The following is a 19,664-nucleotide window of genomic DNA, read 5'->3' as shown; positions in this document are numbered from 1 at the left end:
CCTTCATCAAGATCTTCATCACTACAACACCATCACTGCTCCTTCATCGAGATCTTCATCACTGATGTACTAATGCTACACCTTCAATGAGAACTTTATCACATCAATGAGATCTCCATTCATAGGTATATATATATGATAGCTTTACAGAACTCTTCATCATGATCTTAACCTTTTCTTCATTAGGATCATGACTAATATCATGATTGCAGTGATGCCAAGCACATGACTATGTCTATGATGTATGCTACACCGAGATCCTTTGTCTAAGATGTATGTTGATATTATGACTATATCTTCTTTTGCACTGTGATCTTCACCGAGACTGTGATTATGTTCTCGTTTCACCAAGATCTACCACAACCATGCTGAGACTATGACCTATTAACTAGGCCGAGACTTCAGAGATGTATGCCAAGATATCACTATAATTATCACTGAGATTTTAGAGGTATGCCTAGATTCTGTCCTCATCCGAAGTTGTAGAGAATTGTCCAAAGTTTTGTCTCTCTGTGGTGACTCTAGTCGCATATATATAGTTGTTTGTCCATGTACTCAAGCCGACATGAACCAGTGAACCGATGTATCCCTTTATATGAGCCGACATGACTGCGTTTTACATCGTTTTGTTGGCTGTCTTCTTCAAGAGGATTGTGCTTGTCTGGGAGAGCTAATCTAGACACTAGGTTGACTCATATACATTATATATATGCTCAAGAAGATCTCTTTAACATTTTCTTTGACTCTTTGACTTTCCTATAGCACTTCAACATGTGCTAGACCTATGCAATGAGCAAGAAACTCATTTTGTAATTTACAAAAATAATATTTCTTTTCTTTTATAAGTATAAAGATCAAAATTACATTTATGAAAACCCAACCTAGTTACACTTTCTTTAACACTCCCTCTTAACTAGGGAGGTATTCATAATGATACTTGGTCATTCTCAATCTAAAGAATTTCCCATAAGAAGAATCGGATTGGTAACCCATCTGTATAGCATCATAGTAACCAACATTGTTTCCACAGCAAGGCCTTGACTGACATCTCTATCTCTCATTAGATCATAGCACAATGTTGGTGAGACCAATGACTATATAAACCTTCATCATTGTCTCTCAAGGTACATACCCACCCGAGTGTTCACTGAGTATGACCTTTTAGGAATATTCTTATCTTGGGTTCCTAGCCCTCAAAAAATATCGGTCCTCTTGGCTACTCTTATCTTGGATGCCCTACACATCCTCAAACAGCATCGGATGCTAGATGATTACCCAAATCTCCATTCTTTCTTCCAAGTGAAGACAATAATGTTGTGTCTATCTCTCCCTCTCAACTAGGGAGGATATCATGTGTCTACATTTCTCTTCATGGAATTCACTAAGACTTACGATTCTTAGTCCTGGTCTAGTGCATCACAGATGAAATAGAAAAACACAATTGTCACTCCTTTTTAATCAGGGGTGACCCAATCCAATCTCCCTCTTGATCAGGGACCTATCAGAGCTCCCTCTTAGCTAGGGACTCTCCTATACATCGACAACTTCTTCTTTGTGGGTCCTTCAGCTGCTTGATCAACTTCTCTCCTTGATGTCATGAAATTCAATTGAGCTTCTTCCTTGTAGGGTAACAACCAGTGATCACTTTCCTCCTTAGTTCGTCATGTCATTCCTTTCTTCATGGAAAGTGGCATTCTTCATATCTAGAACCTTTGTCATATGGCTACTTCTTCCTCATCATGTTTCTTTCAAGAGTTTCCATCCACCATATAAATGCCAGTTGTACTTGTACTTTGAATTCTTGTTTCAGTAGCCCTACATGAACTCATCCAAATATTATTCAAGAAATCATAACATTAAATTAAATCATACCTTTCGAGATGGCTCTTCACCATGACATATTCCTTTAGGTATCATCATCCTACATACATGTTGACATGTATCCCAAAGATATCCATTTTCAAGAGTCTTCATCTTCTTAGACTTTTATTAGAGTCTCCATATCCTTCCAGGAGATTTCCTAGTTAAATATTCTTCATCTTTTTGGATGTTGATTGCATTCATCATGGTTGCATATCTCACGATCTCTTCCCTCCTCACACATTATATTCCTAGGAGATTTCAATCAAAGTTTCTTAATTGTATTCATCCACCTCATACTTCATATGAGGACATATTATGTTGATCTCATCTTGGTGTGACTTTATGCCTTCCTGCATCCTTTCAGAGGAGGAGATCCCTTTCCCTTGATCATGCTTCTCAAGATAGAAGTAATGATCCATGTTACCTGCAACCATATGACATGACATTATAATATTAATCACAAGCATACATACCTTATTTTACCTTTAGTTCATCGAGGTTTCTTCTAGTAGCTTCCTTGATTGAAAATATCTTCAATCCCTTGATCTGTTTCATGTCATCATACCATCATCCCATGAATTCCATAAGTTAAAGTTACTTGCTTCCTCTCTATATTAGTGAACCTTGCGATGAGGATTCCATCAGAGAATCTTGAGGATTTTTTATATCCCCATCTGGCAGTTGTTTCCTTTTTGACTTGATGCATGATGAGCCTTGTCCTGGATGACTCCTTCCTTTCCTTCAATGTCCACTGAGGTTCCCAAGAGCTATATCATTTATTTTTGTTTGTCATGGATTTTGTCCTTCATGTTTCCCATGGTGATGTCAGGAGCTCTTGTTTCTAATGCTTCCATGATGCCACGATGTATATTATTATCATGGTTATATCTATAACATAAGCTTATGATAGGACCCTTTTGTGAGGGATACCATCTCAATTATAGTAGTGGTCTGTTACTCCCTCTTTCCTTGGCCCTTTTCTTCAGCTTCCTCCATCTTTCCGGTGATATGAGCTTCTTTCTATAATCTTTCCATAGCATTGAATCTTGGCTATACTATTCTGTCTTGTTTGAGGACCAAACTTCTCTTTCCTTTCTACACATGTTTAAGTCCTTTAACCTTCAACACTTTTGCCTACAACTTGTCTTTCTCTATTTAGCATAGAGACCATAAGTTGTCAAATGAGGTAACTTTCTTATCCCATGGATATTTGTTACCTTGATTATTTTTTAGTGCATTATAGATCAATGATGGTTATCTTCCTTCCTAGATCTTGTAGATGAGACCTTATGAAGATATCCTACATCCTTTGATACCTTTAATTTCATGTAGATCATATTTCATGTGACCTTCTTCATTGCACCCTTATAGAATGAGTTTATCAATACATCTCTTTGATGTCTCTAGTATTTCTATATGAGGGGATATTTCATAAGTATCCCTTTCCATGAATTTAGAGGAGACCTTTTGTTGTGAAACCAGCTCACAAAAAGATAGAAAAGATAGATCAACGCCTTAGAATTCAGCCTCTTTGAGGGGGCAACCTCCTTTACATTACACAAATGAATTATTCCTTGATTATTCAAATGAAAAAACCTCCTTTCTATATATAGGAGTCTAAGAAGTCACAATATAACCCAGCCGACCTAACAATAATAATATAAAGGCACAACAATAACAATAGAAGGATTCTATGGGGCACAGTAATAACAATATGGAGACAATAGGGGCACAACAATATTAATAAGGGATACAACTACAATAGTAATGGGGTAATCACTAGTATTATAGGGACCTAACATGCCCCTCTCCTTCAACAAGTGTTGTCCTCAATGCTTGAGTAGTTTTGGATGCTTCTGTATAAAATTCTCATCCTCCCATGTGGAATCTTCAATGGATAAGTTCTTCCACTTGATGAGATACTCCGAAATTGATCGATTTCGTAGCTGTCGAGTTCTTGTTTTTGTGAATGCTTCCGGTTCCAATATAATTTTTCCTTCCTCGTCAAGTTCTGGCAATATTGTTTGAACTGGGAGCTTGTCACCTATAACCTTCTTTAAACATGAAACATGGAAAACTGGGTGCACTCAAGAAGCTGCAAGAAGCTCCAATTTGTATGTCATAGTACCAATCTTTTGCAACACCTTGTACAGACCATAATACTTTGGTGATAATTTATTATCCTTCTTAGCTTGCTTGAGGGACATTTGTTTATATGGTTGTAGCCGTAGGAATACCCAATCACCTACATCAAAACTTCTTTCGCTGTGATGTTGATCTGCCTGTTGTGTCATTGTATTTTGCGCCAACACGAGGTTATCATTTAAGATTTGGAGGACTTGTTTTTGATGCTCGATGTGATGTTCCACTGCTTGAACCTTAGAATTTTCTCTTAAATATGATGTGATGGATGGTGGCTGATATCCATAAAGTGCCATAAATGGGGTCATTTTTGATGTTCTATGGAAGGAAGTGTTATACCACCATTCAGCCCAAGGCAACCATTTGACCATTGTGTCTGTTTATCAGATACAAAGCAATGAAGATATCCTTCCAAACATTTGTTTACTATCTCATTTTTCCCATCAGATTGAGGATGATAACATGAGCTATGAGCTAACTGAGTACCGAGACAAGAAAATAATTTTGTCCAAAAATTTCCAGTGAAAATGGGATCTCTGTCACTTACAATAATCTTTGGGTTTCCATGTAGCTTTTGAATTGTTTCCATAAATGCAGTAGAAACTGTACTAGCTTTAAATGGATGTGATAATGCACAAAAGTGTGCATGCTTGGTAAGTCTGTCAACTACCACCATGATGACACTCTTTCCCTCAAACTTGGGTAAACCTATGATAAAATCCATTGAAACCTCCTCCCAACGTTGGCTTGGAATGGATAAAGATTGTAATAGACCCGGGGTCTTAATTGTTTCAACTTTATTTTGTTGGCAAACCAAACATTCCGCCACAAACTTTTGAATATCCGATTTAAGGCCATCCCAAAAAATTCCTTCTTAACCTTGTGGTAAGTTTTTAAAAATCCTGAGTGCCCTCCTAAGGGAGAAGTGTACAATTCCATAAGAACCTTTTGCTTGAGTTGGGAATTCTTACAGAGGTATAAGCGATATTTGTACCATAACGAATCATTTTTCCAGCTAAATGTATTGGATGTACTGGAATCTTGTTGTAACTTTCGAATAAGTGCCCACACTTCTTCATCATTCTTCCATTCCTCCCTTGCTTCGTTTATCCAATCTGGTTGGATAATAGAAATGGCGCACAACAGTGCTTCCACATCCTCATCCTTTCTTGAGAGTGCATTTGCCACCACATTTTGCTTCCCTTTTTTGTAGATGATTTCAAAGTCATAACCCAACATCTTTGTGACCCACTTTTGTTTCTCTTCAGAGGATAATCTTTGTTCTAAAAAGTATTTAAGGCTATCATGATCCGTTTTTACCTTGAAGTGTCTTCCCATTAGATAGGGTCACCATTTCTTAAGTGCATGTAGTATTGCCAACATTTCCTTCTCATAAATAGCTTTGTGTAAAAACTTTCCCTTGATTGGACAACTTTCAAAAGCAATGGGTCTTTCATCTTGCATTAAAATAGCACCAATTCCATTTCTTGAGGCATCACATTCCACAATAAAGGTTTTTGTGAAGTCCGGTGTAGCTAAGACTAGTGCTTGGCACATTGCCTCTTTGAGATGTTCGAAGACCTTTGTTGCTTCTGGAGTCCATGAAAATGCATCTTTCTTCAATAATGTTGTTAGAGGTGCTGCTATTCTCCCATAATTCTTAACAAACTTGTGATAATACCCTATCAATCCGAGAAATCCTGGCAGATGCTTTATGGATGTGGGGATTTTCCATTCCTTAATGGCTTTAATTTTGCTAGGGTCTACCTTAACTCCTTCATGAGATACAATATGACCCAGATATTCCACCTCTTGTACTCCAAAGAAACATTTGGATCTTTTTGCATATAATTGTTTCTCCTCCAATAGTTGTAGCACCCTGTCAACATGTTCAACATGATCCTTCCAAGACTTACACTAAATTAGTATATCATCAAAAAATACTAACACAAATTTTCTAAGGAAGGGTTTGAAAATGGAATTCATCAAACCTTGAAATGTAGAAGGTGCATTGGTAAGGCCAAAAGGCATGACCAAAAATTCATAATGACCCTCATGAGTTCTAAATGTTGTTTTCGAAATGTCTTCACTCTTCATTCTGATTTGATGATATCCTGAATGAAGATCCAACTTGGTGAAGTAAATTGATCCATGCAATTCATCCAGTAATTCATCAATGACAGGAATGGGAAACTTATCTTTAATAGTGAGCTTGTTGAGCTCCCTATAATCCGAACACATGTGGCATGGTCCATCCTTCTTGTGCACCAATACTACTGGAGCAGAGAAAGAACTTTGAATGTGGTTGAATTATACCAGCCTCTAGCATTTCTGCAACCATACGTTCAATTTCACTCTTTTGGGCATAGGGATATCTGTATGGCCTGATGTTTGGAGGAACACTTCCTGGAATCAGATGAATAGCATGATCATGATCACGAATAGGTGGGAGGCCTTTGGAAGTCTCAAATACCTTGGAATGATTTTCCAAGACTTTTTGGAGATCTGGAGAAATAGATGATTTCGATGTGGAAACATCTAGTGAACATAATTGTGCAATTACACCTCTTTGTTCCTTTTTTAGAAGCTTTTTCATACCGTTAGAGCTACTTATCTTTCCCGATTTCCCTGCAATACCCCTTAATTCAACTTCCTTTCCTTCCACAAAAAATTTAATGAAAAGTTCTTGAAAATTAAAAGCTATTGTACCCAAGGATTGTAGCCATTGGACTCCTATTACAACATCAGCACCTCCCATTGGAATGGAAAGCATTGGGCTAGTCAATACATATTCTCCCATGGATAGCTTGATATTATGGCACTTTCCATAACAATTTATTGTTCCTCCATTTTCAAAAATCACTTGACACTCTGGTGCTGGATATAGGAAGCAATTCAATTCTTTTGCTACCTTACAATGAATAAAATTTTGCGTACTTCCTGAATCAATCAACACTATTACCTTTTTCTTCTTGATTTGTCCTTCTATATTGATGGTTTGAGGAGTGGTAATTCCAGCCAATGCATTACAAGATATGGTCGGATTCATTTCTTCTTTATCTAGGCTTTGTTCCTAGAGTATATCATCTTCTTCTGACCTTTCTTGCTCCTTTTCTTCTTCCTCTTCACAATCTATGTAGAATAATTTCTTCTCAGCACACTTATGACCTTTAGTGTATTTGCTATCACAACTATAACAAAACCCTTTTTCTCTTTTTTCTTCCAATTGTTGTGGTGTCAACCTTATAGGTTGTGGAAGACTAGGGGCAACAACACTTCCATCTTTATAGTTGTGAGTGGTATGCTTCCTGGTTGCCATAATTTTGCTTTCCATTTTTCTTGCTAACCTGAATGCCTTCTCTAATGAATCAAGTTCCCAAAGGCAAACATCATGTTGGATATTATCCTTTAAAGTCCCTATGAACACATCAATCCTATGCTCCTCTGGAATATTTTTTACCCTTATGTTCAATTTTTGGAACTCCTCAATGTGCTCCATTATTGAACCCTTTTGTTTGAGACTTATCAATTGGCTAAAAAAAGTGTTGCTTTTTGTATCCTCATAATGTGCTGTCAATTCTTTCATAAAAATTTCCCAAGTGATAATTTGTTTACGAGAGAAAAGCCATTGATACCATACAAACTTATTTGGTTCCAAATATAAAGTTGCAATACATACCTTTTGTGTGTTTTGCACATTATTGAGATCGAAAAATTGCTCCATCTGTAATATCCATGTTGCGGGATCCTTGCCATCAAACTTCCTCATATCGATTTTTGGAATAAGGTGGGTATTCATTCCAACATTAGAGTCTATGAAATCATGATTAACATTTCTTTTGTTCGCATCATGAGTTTCCTTTACTACCCTTTCACCATTAGTAAATATTTCTTGTAGAAAATTTGTCAAATCTGTCTTCAAATTTGCTATGCCTGTCTTCAAATTTGTGTTCAAATCTATCTTCAAATTGTCCATCTTAGCTTCCATGCCATTCATATTAGCTTCCACACCATTTATCTTAGCTTCTGTTAGCTTTTGTGAGAGTGACATTTGTTGCACTTGGTCTTGTAATTTTGATATATCATGTAGCATTTCTTCCTCTTCTTCATGAGTCATGCTAGAGCTTTCAGGTTGCTTACTAGGTGTTTGCATTTTCTTTCCTCGGGGCATCAATTACCGATAATAATGCTCTACTATGCCCTTTGAATTCCTTCAAAATAATTTTTCAAACCAAGCTTAAGCAAGAATTTAAAAAAATCTACACACTTTTTTTCACTTTGTAGGAGCTTGATATTGCCTCTGATGTATCTTTGTAATTTCGGATCATCTAGTTTTGAAATTGCGACCTGCAGTAGCCCTCTGTGTCCTCTTTCCAATGCCACCAGTCTGATCCAAATTGGATTCTCCAAGGAAGAGTTATGCCAAATCTCCCACAGTGACCTGATTATAGACTAGTTCAGTAGAGCGAACTTGTACGACGTGCCACGTGTCCTTGTTTCGACCTTTGGCTCTGAAAAATATATACAAGAAACTAAATTCCGTCCTCTTTCTATACCTTCTTACGAAATTTCAATCCGATGCTTAGAGAGAAAGTTATGACGATTTTCCCCAAGTCACCTATTTGCAATGTAATTCAGCAATCTACAAAAAAACCAACTTCCTCAGATCATATCTCCGCAAATATAGCACGAAAAGCTCAGAAATTCGGACCCAAGGTTCAGTGCGATTTCATCTCAAATGGTTTTTTTTTCACTTCTGAAACATCGCAGAAAAAAAAAATTATAGCGAAAATGCCACAATGCCCTATTTGGAGCAGTGAAATCCTATAATCCAAAAGCTCTGATACCAAATGTTATGAAACTAGCTCACAAAAAGATAGAAAAGATAGATCAACGCCTTAGAATTCAGCCTCTTCGAGGGGGCAGACTCCTTTACATTACATAAATGAATGATTCCTTGATGATTCAAATGACAAAACCTCCTTTCTATATATAGGATTCTGAGTCACAATATAACCCAGCCGACCTAACAATAATAATATAAAGGCACAAAAATAACAATAGAGGGATTCTATGGGGCATAGTAATAACAATATGGGGACAATAGGGGCACAAAAATATTAATAAGGGATACAACTGCAATAGTAATGGGGTAATCACTAGTATTAGAGGGACCTAACACCTTTTAATATGTTCAATGACTTCAGCTACTTAGAGGACTATGTCCATCCTCCTTCTTCATGCAAGGAATCTTGATGACCCATCCAACCTATAGATATCCTTGCAATCATGAAGTCATTTGATTAATGAAAAATACTTACTAGATTTTTGAAGACAAAATCTTCACCTTGATCATGTTGAAGAAGATGTATGAGGGCTTCTTCTTTGATGATCTTCTTTCAAATGAGAAAGTCTTTCCTTAATAGAAGAGGTTGCTTCTTTTGATGAGGATGATTTTTTGTTTCCTCAGATGATCTTCTTCTAGGGAAAGGAGATGATCCTTTGAAGATGTTCATGCCTTATTGCCTTCAATATGCTTTGCCTTCTTTTGTAGTGTAGATCAGGATTGCTTCTAGGGTTTCAACCTTTTTCAAGATGATGTGATCTTTGATTTTGAGGTCCTTTGAGCTTCATTTCTTTGTACACATCTTGATGAGAGTCTTGGTGGTCTTTTGATTATGACTATGGAGACAAAAGGTCTTGTTGTTGTAGACTACTTCTTTTATCATATAGACAAAAACCCTTGTTGTTGCAGACTGCTTGTTGTAGATTGATCCTTCAATCTTAACAAAGCCCTTCAACTAGCTTTGATGGCCTTATTAAAGACTGATCCTTGTATGTCTCTTTTTTCTTCCCTTCCTTTGACCTCACCATCTTAGCACTGATTCCATGTTGAAGAATCTAGGGCAAGTGAGTTTAATGAGATTCTTCTAGCATGATAACTGCTTGTGAGGTATTTTAACTTTTCTTCTTAGCACAACCTTCACTTGTTCTTATTAGAGCGTGTCTTTTTATATTCATGAAATAGTTACCAAAAACAAGACACAAATCATGTTCTTTGTCACTGTTGAGATAATCATCATTATTGCACCATTGAGGCCATTACTACTGCACCACTGAGATATTCATTCCTATTGCACCATGATTGCTCCTTCATCGAGATCTTCATCATTGTTGTACCAGTGCTACACCTTCACCAAGAACTTTTATCACATCAATGAGATCTCCATTCAAAGGTGTATATATATGTGTGTGTGTGTGTGTGTGTGTGTGTGTGTGTGTGTGTGTGTGTGATAGTTGTACCGAGGTCTTCATCATGATCTTAACCTTGTCTTCATTAGGATCATGATTGGTATCATGATTACAGTGATATTGAGGACATGACTGTGTCTAGGATGTATGCTACACCGAGATCCTTCTTTTAACATGTATGCTGAGATTGTGGTTGTATATTCTTCTGCACTGTGATCTTCACCGAGACTATGATTATGTTCTCCTTGCACCGAGATCTGCCACAACTATGTCGAGACTATGACCCTTAACTAGGCCAAGACTTCAAAGATGTATGCAAAGATATCACTGTAATTATCACTGAGATTTTGGAGTTATGCCGAGATTCTTTCCTCATCCGAAGTTGTAGAGACTTGTCCAAAGTTTTGTATCACTATGGTGACTCTAGACGCATATATATAGTTTTTTTCCATGTACTCAAGACGACATGAATCAGTGAACTGATATGTCCCTTTATATGAGCCGACATGATTGTGTTTTACATTGTTTTGTTGGTTGTCTTCTTCAAGAGGATTGTTCTTGTCTTGGAGGGCTAATCTAGACACTAGGTTGACTCATATACATTATATATATGCTCAAGAATATTGCTTTAACATTTTCTTTGACTCTTTGACTTTCTTATAGCACTTCAACACGTGCTAGACCTATGCAATGAGCAAGAAACTCATTTTATAATTTACAAAAATAATATTTCTTTTCTTTTACAAGTACAAAGATCAAAATTAAATTTATGAAGACTAAACCTAGTTACACTTTCTTCAACATGCACAAGTGTCATAAATCAGGAGTTCCGAATGCAACTTTAAGGCCTATTTTATGGACTGTATATTTTTCTGTTTTAGCCATGATTTTGAAGAACAAGTTCTAAGGATATAAGAAATCATTTGAATAAACTGAGAGAGGTTTTTCTTCACAACAATATCATATAAAAAATCCTATCTCATATTTTATACAGGTGCTACCGTTTGGGAGTTACATGTGTCACTTGGTGGCCCATTTTTGCGGTTTTTATGGACATAATGATGAAATTTTTGGATTTTGGTTTGAAAATGTGGAAATGTATAGATGTTTTTGCATTCTGGAGGTTGTTGGTGTTTAATAAAAATTCGATGGAGTAGCTGAAACCAAATTGCTTGATCTGAAGGCGGGAAAAGAGAGCAAAACACAAGTTTGTATTTTTCACTACACGGCTACTGCGCAGCTGCTGTGCAACTGTTGTGCATGTGTTGCACACAGGGAAAATGGAATGTTTTGAAGGTTCCAAGTGTCAAAAGGTTGTGGAACAATTCATTGCCTACTTAGAGGCCTACTCAGCACCTAACCACCAGCCAGGATGTCCCCCAACACACAAAAAGCATGCCAACATGGAATTGTTGCGCAACTGCTGTGTCACACAGTCTAAGCTACCTTTTCTATTTTCATCATCATTCTGAGCTTTTAATGTTAGGATAGGATCTTGTGAGATAATTTTGTTATCTAGATAAGTCAAAGGGATAGATATAAAGTAGTTTTATGTTTTTTCTCTTTGAAAGATAAAGATGTTGTATAAAATTGTTTTATCTAATTTTTTATCAAAAAACAGTGGGTTGATGGATAGAAACATACATTAAACCTAACCATGACATATATTTATGAAATGTATTTAAGATGGTAATGGAAAAGGAAGACGGGGTTGGGTAATTTATGGAACGAGCCTTGTATATGTGATCCTATTTTCTGAATAAAATACTTAGTGCAAAGTTTTTCCAATTATTGTCAGAGATTATTGTGGTATTTTCATTTAAATTTGTGTTTCTCTTTTGCAGTTGTTATTTCATTTATTTTATCTTGGTTCTATTTAAAGATGTATTGAAAACGGTCTTTTTAGAATTCATCATATATGCTCTAGAATCACTATGTACTTCTATTTCATATGGGATTCATTATGCCTTTGTCTGCCTTCATTTCCTAAATACTCAGTCATAAGGTTTGATAACAGAATTCTAATGTGCTTTGTTGCATTTGAATGGGTATTGTCATGTGTTTTTCTCTCTTTCATTGTACTATAATCGATATAAATTTGGAGGATGTATTTGTCCTGCCTTTGTCCTTGTAGTTGGTTGATATGTGCACTGATATATTAAATTGCAATATTTTGGTCTCATACTCTAATGTTCTCTTTTTTAACCTCCCAACAATTTTTTATCAGATTTAAAATGTATTTATCAGATCTGATCTCTGTAAACTCATTGAGCCTTGATATCCTTTATCTTTAGATTTTGGTGAGGGAGCCCCCTCAGGCTAGAAAGGACTAGTTTCTAGCCCAAATAGACTTATAGTTACCTGTGTGGCCCTTTCCTTGGCCTAAAGGGATTCACGAAGTGCTAACAAGGTCGTGCATCAGAGTTTGGAAAGAGAACAAAGTTTTGACCCTCGACCCCCGACCTGTGTGGGACCAGCTCCAAGTCGAGAGATGCGTCTAGCTTGGCCAGTCGGAGGTCGAAAATGTAGCAAGGTTTAACAAGAAGAAAAAAGTCTCGGCCCTTGACCCCTGACCTATTTGGGACCTGATACGGGAAAATAAGTGGCAGAATGTGATTGGATCATGATGATGTGTTGGCAGAAACGTGGTAGATGATGCCAACGTGACATGGAAAATATAGAGGACATGTGGCAAGCAGATTCGACATTTTTGGGTGGCTTAATGGGCCAAATCTAGGTGACACATGTCACCATATAGAAGGTGTCATGTGGCCTAGATGATATCAGCATGACATAAGCTAATGACGTGGAAAAACCTTGAAGTTTGCGTCAAGGGGTTGTTTTGTGAAGTTTTTCCCATGTATTTGGTTTTCGGTGTTGAATGAATAGAATAGGCCAAAATAGTGAAAAGGACCCTAGTCGGGCCTATGAGCAAGTCAGGAGTCGAGGCAAAGGGAGGCACATATGCAGGCAGAGCAAGCTAACTCATGACCTCCCAACCAACATTGAAAGATGTTCCTAGGAGTCAGTTTTGCGATGTTTTCAAATGTTAAAGATGTTGGAAATAATACTGAGAGGGGGGGTGAATCAGTATTATCAGATCAATAAAACTTTTTCAATTTCATACTCAGAAACATATACACTACTTCAGTTAAGTGAACCAGCGTGTACACGCTACTGTGTCTAAAGCAACCAGCGTATAACCAGAAATCTTATGATTCAGTTAGCTTATCTTCAGTAAATGCATCAGAACATTATTAACCATATTAATAGTAAACAGGTGCAGTATAACAGAACAGATCATCACACAAAAGCCACACACATGAACACCATGATATAAGGTGGAAACCCAATGTGGGTGAAAACCACCTGCTGCAAGTCGTCTCTATCTTTCTTTAATATGAAACTTCAGTTTACAATCTTTTGTACTAGTGCAGCCTTATACCAGTACGCAGGCTACAACCTGCAGAAGGCTACAACCTTCTCTCGTTCTCCAGACTCTCCTGGAAGGGAGCTCCAACCCCCTTAGCTCTTGTACTAGCTAAGATACTAGTACGTAGGTGCTGGCCTACAATCTTCTTTCCTTCAGGTACCACTTTTTCATACATTTTCAGACTGGATATTCCTGAAGCACAACATTACAATCTGAAGACCACAATTCATTCAACTTTCATAACAGATCATTGAAGCACAAAACAACCAATACTAGCATCATCAATCTTTGAATCACTGAACCACTGAAACCCTGTCAACACCCAGTCACCAGAACACAGAGCAGACTACAGAACTCTGCAATAACAGTCAGACCCAACTGTAACCCCAAAAATCAAGCTTCAAAAGATATACGCTACTTCAATGAAAGCAACCCGCGTATACACACGCTTTTACCGAAGACAACCTGCGTACATATCTAAAAATAATTTCTCATAACTAGCAGTTGTACCAGACATCAGTCATACCCAGAACATAACATTGCGTTAGTATGCAGATCTAGAAATACGCATAATCAACCATATCACAATAGTGCATTTCAAACCATTTGATCCCGATCTATCCTTAGATCTAGTCTTCCATCAACCGGTGTGATATCTCCTTAGCTTAGATCAAGCAACCCAGAACCTGCATACCAGATCTCTTTCTTTATCAGATATTCAAGACTTTTCAGTTACACTTGCCTAATGATCTTCTTCTCCTTATATAGCCTTAGGCCTTGCTCAATACCACGGGCCAAAACCATAGTAACACAATACCATCAACCTCAAAACTAGGGATCAACACGTCTGTCGAGGTACCTTGGTCCAAAAACATAGGCTCAAGTACCGAGGACTAACTACCACGGACCAAAGGGAAGCTTCTCGACATGTACGCTCTTTTCTGTTCATGAAACTGTGTGTATACGCGACTTCGTATATAGCAAACCAGCGTATCCGCGACTTAGTATATAGCGTACCAGCGTGTATACGCAACTTGGGCTTAATGAACCTGCATATATGAAATTTCTCTTCATTCTTGTAGTCTGGACTGAGATCTGTCATCAAAGAGAGTTGCCATCAAGGACAACATCTGTATCGTAGCGCCACACCTATGCCAAAATGCCAACAATATCCCCCTTTGGACTTGATGGCAACCCCAAGATCCTTAGAATCATTCTCCCCCTTTGTCATCAAGGGCAAAGGGCTGTGCTCCCCCTGAGTACATGTTGATATCTCTGCTCGGCTGTGCTGAACATGCTCCCCCTAACTGTAGGCAAGATCTGCAAAAGATGTTCTTCAAAAAGAACCAAGACTTATACACCATAAAGGACCTTCCTATCACCAAAAGACTCAATACATACATCCATACTCCCAACCAAGAGGGGATACATCAGAAATTTACATATAACAACCAATTATATTACATCATTCATCCCAGGCATAGTGGGGAAACCAACATAGGCCGTTACATGACCTTGACACCATAAAAGAGATATCACAAAAGAGATACATGACATAGAGACAACAAATCTAGACCAAGACTTATGAAAGTCACCAGCAGCATTTGATAAACATCTTTTAGATCAGCAACCAAGATTTCCTTTTGTGCTCCTTCTCCTGAAACCAACAACAGTTGTGAACTAGAACCAAAAGCATCTAAATGCCAACAATGCTTTATGAGACTTTAAGCTGCTCCCCCTGAAACTGTGCCTGCTGCACCCCCTGAAACTGTGCCTGAAGAATTCTGGCATACCCATCTCAGACCTTCTCCAACCAGAGTCTGCCCTTGTTGTTCAGAACTCCATATACGCGACTTCACCTGCATAAAATAGCGTATGTACGCGGATATCCTTTATACAACACGCGTACACCATATACGTGACTTCCCCTGCATAAAACAGCGTATGTACGCGGATATCCTTTATACAACACACGTACACCAACTTTTCTTTAGAACAGACAAGCTTCAACAGCAGGATGAAGCATCAACTACTCCCAGCTTTTGTCTGAGATATTCAAAAGTTTCCCTGGGCAGTGGTTTTGTGAGAATATCAGCAACTTGTTCCTTAGAAGGAACATACTCCAACTTGACCTTCTGCTCAAGCACTTGTTCCCGGAGGAAGTGATACTTGATTGGTATGTGCTTGGTCTTTGAATGCATGACTGGATTCTTTGAAATGCTGATTGCACTTGTATTATCACATAAGATAGAGACTGGTGGAGTGCAAGTGATTTGAAAATCCTGCCAGGTCTGCATCATCCAAAGGAGTTGAGTGCAGCAAGATGCAGCAGCAACATATTCCGCTTCAGTTGTAGACAAGGCAATCGAACTCTGTTTCTTGCTGAACCAAGATACTAATCTGGAGCCCATAAAGAATGCACCACCACTTGTGCTCTTCCTATCATCCACGCTTCCGGCCCAATCTGCATCTGTATAAGCATGAAGTGTGAGATCTGTATCTCTAGGATACCATAAGCCATAATTTTGTGTCCCTTGAAGATATTTGAAAATTCTCTTCACTGCCTGAAGATGAGTCTCCTTTGGATTTGCCTGAAATCTTCCAACTATTCCGACTGCATGCATGATGTCTGGTCGGGTACCTGTCAAATAAAGCAAACTCCCAATCATGGATCTATAAGTTGGTTGATGAACTGCTGCTGATTCATCATTTGCACTGAGGCTGCATCCTGTAACCATGGGGGTACATACTGGCTTTGAATCTTCCATGCCATACTTCTTCAAGATCTGCTTGAGGTACTTGGTTTGAGACAAGAAGATACCTCCTTCATTTTGTTGGATTTGCAATCCAAGAAAGTATGTCAATTCTCCAAGTAATGACATTTCGAATTCTTTTTGCATAACCAAGGCAAAGTTTTGACTCATAGTCTCTTCATTGCTGACAAAGATAATATCATCTACATACACAACAAGTATTAGCAATTTGTTATTTTCAACTTTTATATAGAGATTGCTATCTGCTGATCCTTTTGAAAAACCTTGTTGGTGAAGATATTTGTCCAAACGATAGTACCAAGCCCTTGGAGCTTGTTTCAGACCATAGAGAGCCTTTTTCAGACTGCATACAAGGTTTGGGTCATTCCCAAGAATGAAACCATCTGGCTGCTCAATATATACTTCTTCTTCTAAGTCTCCATTCAGAAAGGTTGATTTCACGTCCATTTGAAATACTTTGAAGTTTTGGAAGCTTGAGAGAGCAAGGAACATTCGGATGGCCTCAAGTCTTGCAACCGGAGCAAAGGTCTCTTCAAAATCTATTCCTTCTTGTTGCGCATACCCTTTACAAACAAGTCTGGCCTTGTTTCTAATTACTTCTCCATTTTCATTCAATTTATTTTTGAAGACCCATTTTGTCCCTATGACATTCTTATCTTTTGGTCTAGGAACCAATTCCCAAGTGTTGTTCTTTTCGATCTGCTCAAGTTCTTCATCCATTGCTTTGACCCAGCATTCATCTTTGCATGCCTCTTTCACATTTTGTGGTTCAGTGGAAGAGAGTAATGCCAAATAGCTTGAAGCTTCTGCAATTCTTCTTCTTGTTTGTACTCCTACTTCTTTCTGCCCCACAATCTGAGATTCTGGATGATTCTTTTGAACATATCTGGATGGAGTCTTCTCTTCTATTCTTGTCTGCTCCTCTGGTTCTTCTTGAGGTTCTTCTTCTTCTTGAGGTTCTTCTTCTTCATCATTCTGCCTTTGAGGGTAGCCTTCATCTTCTTCAATGTCTTCATGATGAACTTGCCTAGGAATGTATCCCTTCTCATCAACCACTACATCAATGTTGTCAACAATTCTGCCAAGTCTTTTATTGTAGCACTTGTATGCTTTGCTATGTGGAGAATAACCAAGAAGAATGCCTTCATCTGCTCTTGGTTCAAGTTTGCCAAGTTGCTCATCAGTATTCTTAATATAACATTTGCTCCCAAAGATTTTGAAGTGCTTCACCGAAGGAGTCTTACCACACCAGAGCTCATGAGGGGTTTGAGTGTTGTTTACTCGGACATTTGTTTTGTTGAGAATAATGACCGCAGCATGTGCAGCTTCACCCCAGAAAGTTGCGGGAGTACCAGATTCATCAAGCATAGCACGAGCCATTTGTTGGACTGTTCTGTTCATTCTTTCCACAACTCCATTTTGCTGAGGAGTTCTAGCTGTAGAGCATTCTCTTCTTATCCCATGTTCTTCACAAAAATCGAAAAATTCATTCGAGGTAAACTCCCCACCTCTGTCAGATCTGAGGCACTTAATTTTGTGTCCTGATCCATTTTCAGCCAATGCTTTGAAGGATTTGAATTTTTCGAATGCTTCATCTTTGTGCTTCATAAGTCCTAACCAGACAAACCTGGAGAAATCGTCAATGAATAATATCAAATATTCTTCTCCTCAAGGTGTTCTTTTTCTGAATGGACCACATGTATCTATATGTACTAGCTCAAGAGGCATGCTAGCTGATCCTTCCTTCTCAGGAAAATTAGTTCTGGTTTGCTTTCCAAACTGACATGATTTGCATATGGTGTTGTCTGGAATTTTGATATCTGGAAGATCACGAACTGCCTGATATTTGCATGCTTTCCTTATTTGTGGAAATCTTAGATGCCCTAACCTCCGATGCCATAGCCAATGTTCATCATCCTTGCTCAAATAGCATTGTTGTTGTCTTTCTTCAAATATGTATAGATTATTTGGAGTCCTTCTTCCTTTGATCGTTGTTTTACCTGTATCAAGATCACGAACACAACGGACGCGCGCGCTGGAGATGGAGCTCCCCCGCCTCTGGAACCCTTGACCGCCCCCGTTCGAGCTTGGCAGCCCTGCTGCCGGGCTTGCAGGCCCCTACGGGCTTCCCCTGCTGCGCCCCCCTCGCTGGTCTGCTTCCTGGGCCTCCTGCCCGCCTCTAGCTGCTCGAGCTACCCTGAGGGCAGCCCTCTGCTGCGCCTCTCTTTCCTGGGGCTCCTGCCCCTCCCTTTCTTGCCTCCTGCTGAGCGATCCAGCTCGATGGACCATCATGCTTCTTCTCAACCCGATTTTGAGAAAGCCTTTGCTTCTCTCGTCCCTGAGAATAACTCTGAAAGGATTCGACCTTCTGCCTCCAAATTTATCAAAAAACTTGATGAAATTCCGGAAATCCCTCTTCCTCTTTCTCTTCCAAGGAGATCGGCTGTAGCCTTAGCTGAACGAGGATTGGTTGGCCAGTTTACGGGGCTATGGCCCTCCCCTCGAACCGTCCAACGTTGGGTGGAGAGAAATTGGAATGCCATGGTCCAGGGGAAAATTGCCATAAGGTTCTGTGGAAGAGGTTTTTTCACCTTCCTCTTCGAATCAGTGGAGGATCGCAATCTAATTTTCAGGAATGGGCCGTACTTCATGGACACAAGAGGCCTTTATCTCAACCGTTGGACCCCGGATTTCGATCCAGAAATGGATGTACCCAACGCAGTCCCTGTATGGGTTCGCCTTCCGCACCTGCCGCTTCACTGCTGGGCTGATGAAACTGTTCGGGCGATTGGAAATGCGATAGGTAAATATGTGGACAGATCTGAACCAAAGGAAAATATGTATGCATGTGCGAGGATCTGTGTTGAGGTAGACTTGGGCAAAGGTCTTCCAGAAGCTGTTAAACTCAGAGTGGACCAGTGGACGCATATTCAACAGGTGGACTATGAACAACTTCCCTTCAAGTGTAAGGTATGTCATGAGTACGGTCATTTTGCTAATAGGTGTCCTAAATCTAAATCAGAAACCAATATCAATAATTCTGGAACTCATGAGGAAGCATGGGAAATAGTAAGGAAAAAGAAGAAATCAAACCCTCCCCCTGAGCCTGAGGTGCCTCACTCCGGAACCCCTCCCTCCCCCCCTGTCTTCCCCTCGTCCTCCAACCCCTTTGGATCCCTTGCTTCAGAGGACCTCCCTTC

Source organism: Pinus tabuliformis, chromosome 5_1, assembly GCF_031772625.1.
Source record: "Pinus tabuliformis cultivar Carrire ecotype Pingquan chromosome 5_1, CPIR1, whole genome shotgun sequence".
Taxonomy (NCBI): domain Eukaryota; kingdom Viridiplantae; phylum Streptophyta; class Pinopsida; order Pinales; family Pinaceae; genus Pinus; species Pinus tabuliformis.
The sequence above is the reverse complement of the archived record's forward strand: the minus strand, read 5'-3'. Positions refer to the sequence as shown.